This window comes from Miscanthus floridulus, chromosome 18 (genome assembly GCF_019320115.1).
Source record: "Miscanthus floridulus cultivar M001 chromosome 18, ASM1932011v1, whole genome shotgun sequence".
In the NCBI taxonomy this organism is placed as follows: domain Eukaryota; kingdom Viridiplantae; phylum Streptophyta; class Magnoliopsida; order Poales; family Poaceae; genus Miscanthus; species Miscanthus floridulus.
Window position 1 is genome coordinate 17,666,362 of NC_089597.1, and position 4,470 is coordinate 17,670,831.

General features: G+C 45.8%; 1 pseudogene; it reads right to left on the reverse strand.

Annotated features, from left to right (window-relative positions):
* Positions 1-2,467: 2,467 nt before the first annotated feature.
* LOC136523373 (uncharacterized) lies at positions 2,468-3,922 on the reverse strand (annotated as a pseudogene).
* Positions 3,923-4,470: the final 548 nt, after the last annotated feature.

The window sequence follows — 4,470 nt, forward strand, 5'->3', positions numbered from 1 at the left end:
CGCTTCCCGAGAAACAACTTTGACTAAATATATATTAAAAAATATTAATATTTATGGTACAAAATTAATATCATTATATAGATAGTTGAACCTATTTTCCTAATAAATTTATGTGGAGATACAAATGTTGCACGTATTTTCTATAAATCCAGTTAAACTTATGGCACGGAAACCAAAAGAAACAGTTATTTAGGGATGGAGGGAGTATGTTTCAAATATTTCAGCTGTGTTAAACGTATGGTGCAAGTGTTTTATCTAGATGTTGCATATATTGCACTGGCTATACACGTATGTTGCAAGTGTATATTTCAAATATTTTAGCTGTTTTAAATGTATGTTGCAAGTATTTTGTCTGGATGTTGCATATGTTGCAGTAGCCATACACATATATTGCAAGCGTATGTTTGTAAATGTTTCATTTGTTTCGGACGTATGTCGCACTAAATGCTTTATGTTGCAAGTGTTGCATGACCAGGCGTGGGAAGTGGCTGCAGACGGAGGTGGTCCCCTCGTGCGTGTGGGAAGCGAAGTGGGCGCGACGGCCCCACATGCACACGTAGGCGCATGCGTACCGCAACAGCAGGCGCGACAGCAGCAACGCGCGGCGACAACGTGGACAGGTGCGGTAGCAGCATGCCGGCGGGCGGGCAAGAGCTGCATGCATGCGTTGTGGGACCCACCTAGGCAAAGTGGGAGGCGAAGGCGCGGTGCACGCGTCTCTTCCGTTGGCCGCATGCATCTAGGGAAGTGCGTCGCTTGCGCCGTTTCCTACCACAATTCCGGCGAGCTTCTCCTCTCTCTCCCAACTCCGGCGACCTTAGGAAAAAGGAGGGGCCCCTGGGGGTTGGCAGGCCTTGTGGCGGGGATGGCAGTCGGGCGGTTTGGGGGGGGGGGGGGGGTAGTCGCGGCAGTTCGCCGGAGTTTAAGAAGAAAGCGGCGGCGGGGAAGGGGGTGGGGAGGGAGGCCGTTGAGGGTGCAGTAGGGTCTCGCCGGAGCTCCGCGGCCACGGCCGCAGCGGCGAAGCCTGGCGAGACCCTACCACGCCGCGGCGATGCGTGGGCGGCAGCGGGGGAGCAAGCGGGACGCGGTTGGAAGAAAGTGAAAACGGAGCAAGAAGATGAACAGCAGCCGGATCAACGGGGGCATTGGATCTTGATCCAACGGCTGAGATCGTCGCCTGAAAAAAAAACGAAAAATCAGGAGCCTGGATTATAGCAATTCCCAATGTTACATGAGCGGTGCGAGGGGTCCAGCGATGCATCCGAAAATAGAACAAACCACTCAGCTGTGTAATCGGTGGTATTGATGGATATTTTTTGTGCGACTTCATGAGGAGGTTAGAAACTCACTTTTATATGTTACCTTATGAGGATATTTTAAAACCCATCAAACTAGCCTCCAACTTTAGCCCTTTTCCCCTGGTGCTGAGATTTTGGATTTAATTACTTCGTTTGGCTTACAAAGTCGGAAGCGGAGTTGGAAAAAAAATTGAGCACAGCTAGCTGCCTAAAACAAGTTCTTCTTCAGTTGTACAAAGTAGAAAGATATACTAACCGTACAGTTGCGCAACAGCGCAAGTCGCTGTGCTAGTTGGTGTATGCCAATCTCAGAACTTGGCACCGACTATGTGTATAGTGATTTGGAAATTGCCCCGTGCTTTCCCTGTTCATGTATCTGGGTGAGCTACAACATGCGTGTGTGCGTTTTTTCTATAGACGTGAGAGGGGTGTGTCACTGTCAGAGAGAACGCAACACGCCAACGTCCAATAGTGAATAGTCCAATTGTAGATGGAGTATGCACCTACGAATCCGATTGATCCACAGCTGTCTGTTGAGTCTGGAGGGGGCACAAAGAGCAGATGAGGCATACTACTGGCAGTAGCTGTGATGATGATGGCGAGCAGAGAGCAGATAGTGATTTGTGCATACTGCTCCGTCAAAGGGAGTTGATGTGACATGCATGCGGATCGATATTGGCTCGTTGCGTTGTCTCCACTCTCACCTTGCTCTCTCTACTCTCTAGCCTGCAGCCATGAAGAGCCATGAAAAAGCATCATAAAAATATGCCGGCGGGTTGTTGTACTCAGTACTCCTATGCCCTTAGGGCCAGTTTAGTTCCCCAAATATTTTGCCAAATACATGAAATCCAAAAAGGGGTAGCAGCACACCAAAATGCTGACACCAAAAGTTTTGCATTTTGCTATTTACTTTGCCAAGAATTTTGCATCGAAATCAGCTATGAATAGTAGATTTCGGTTGCATTGAATGTGTTCCATGCAAACTGCTGGTGCAGACTTTTTCATGCAGATTTTTCAAAAGAAGAATTTTCAAACACATAATGAACAGAATTTTCTCATGCAACATTCACAACAATTATTCATCCCTATTACATGACATACTGCTCAAGCATTCACATAAGTCGTAACATACTGTACTGTACATACATGTAATGAACCACACAAAACTGTCAATTACGATCCATCAAAGCATTAGCAAGCGAATCACGGATGGCATTCATGCACGACCACTCCTCATCCTCCACTACCTCGGGTTCAGGTTGATTTTGATAAGCTTGTCTCGGCACAAAGTTCTCATTTCGGTCACATCTACCGAAATGCTTATCTGGTAAGCCACTAGTCCTCACAAAATTATGAAGAGCCATACATGCACAAATGATTTGCGCTTGCTTCTCAAGTGAATAAGGAGGGATCTTTTGCAAGATCCGCCACTTCATTTTAAGTACCCCGAATGACCTCTCAATAACATTCCTAAGAGAAGAGTGTGTGTAATTAAAGAGCTCTTCTTTACCCTGTGGCTCGGGCCGTCGCGGAAGTCCTAGAGATGGTACTTACTTCCCTTGTATGGAGCAAGATAACCGAGCCGGTTAGGATACCCGGAGTCCACTAGATAGTATTTGCCTACAACAGCAAATGAATTATGAGCAACAGGTACATAACCAACAAGGAAGAATTGCACTCATGTGTACCTACGTACCATTTCGTGGATGTGGAAAGACTGCGGAGTATGTTGTTGTAGAATCATTGAACACTCTCATGTCATGAACAGATCCAGGCCAGCCAGCATTAACAAATGTAAACCTCATGTCAAAGTCACAACAGTCCATTACATTTTGTGTAGTGATGCTCTTGCGGCACAAGTGCTGAATAAACAAATGGTTTGGCACGACACAAGGGATATGAGTCCCATCTATAGCCCCTATGCAGTTCTTCAAGTAGGGATAAAATCTACTACTTCCTAGTGTAGGATGCATTGTTCTAAACTGTGGATCTACTGGCTTAATATTGTCTGCAGCAAGCCTGACCAGACACCTCAAAACTTTGGTAAACAATGTTGAAACAGTGCCCAATGACCTCTCAAACCTATCCTCTGCTTGCCTAACAGATTGTGGTGCTCCTACCATCCAAAGAAACATCCCTAAAGCCTCAACGGATGTGGACTTAGTGGTAGACTTGAGCCCATATTTGTCAACTAACAAGTTATGAAGGATATGGAACATTGTTGGGGTCATTCTAAACATGTTGTAACAAGAATTAATGTTGTCAAGCTTATCATGCACCCACTGCAAACCACTCACTCTTGGAGTCCTATACTGAGCCCTATTCATATACTTGTCAATGTGCACAACAAACTGGTACATACCATGGACAAACTCATCATCCTCGTCATCATTCATTAGCTCTTCTATCAACTCATCATCATCATCATCCAATATCATCTGCAGCAACTGTTGTCTTCTTGTATCTTGATCATCATCACCAACCTGTCATGGACAGAGACAAGAGCAAGTCAGTCATTTCATCAAACAGTCCATGAATCCCATGCATCACTCCCTGCCATCCCACATGATCAAGTTTCAAAACAGCACATATATCCATTCCACAAGTTAATATACGAAAACAGCAAATAAACCCATCGTACTACATAACAAGTTCAATTTTAACTGACACATCACAACAGGACACAACCAGTTCCTACGCCCTCCACCAAATGCCCTACATGCAAATAAGGCTAAGTTTTCTAGTTGTCCACCGGGCCAGGCTACGGGATATTCAGCTCGATGACGTGCATCTTCCCTTCCTTTGTGTATTGGGCAAGGAAGAAGTCCATTTCAGTTTCTGATTGCACTAGCTTGTGCAACCCAGAAAACAAGGTCTTCGTTGTACTACTGATGCCCAGCTCCTGCAGAGCTATCCTGGTGCACTCTGTTATCTTCCAGGACTTGTCCTTAACTAATCTCTACAACACTTCCTCCCTTCTGCTCTCTCTATCCTTGAAGAACTGTAGCCTCTCCCTGCTTAAGTCATTGTGTGTGGTCATTTGGATGGTCATTGCCCTCACTGCTGGGCTCTTTGACCTCTTGCTGGGGCTGGATGCAGTTGTGCTTGTACTGCTGGTCCTCTTGTTCCCAACACTCATAGGGGTCAGTTCATCTTCCTGCTCTTGTCCTGC